This window comes from Ptychodera flava, chromosome 22, assembly GCF_041260155.1.
Source record: "Ptychodera flava strain L36383 chromosome 22, AS_Pfla_20210202, whole genome shotgun sequence".
NCBI lineage: Eukaryota > Metazoa > Hemichordata > Enteropneusta > Ptychoderidae > Ptychodera > Ptychodera flava.
Window position 1 is genome coordinate 26,977,193 of NC_091949.1, and position 313 is coordinate 26,977,505.

A 313-nucleotide genomic window follows, 5' to 3' on the forward strand; every position below is an offset into this window, starting at 1 on the left:
GCTTATGTCTTGCTTGTCTTCATGTGTGTGCACGATGAGTATTCTGTGTCTTGCCTTTACAATGCATTGGTAGGTACCATCCAGATGATTTCAGGGTGTTAAAAAAACTAGAGAAAATGTCTGCAGGGAAAACGATCATTGGAAGAGTGTGCTTCCTTGTCTCTTGTACATCATGAATGATTCACATGAGGAAAGTGTAAACGTGTAGAATTCAGGGGGAGTGTGCATTTATTCTCCCCCAATTCTGAAAAACATCAAAAAGTCAGATGAGGTTGTAATTCTGACCATTTTTAATTGGAATGCGCTTCAGGGA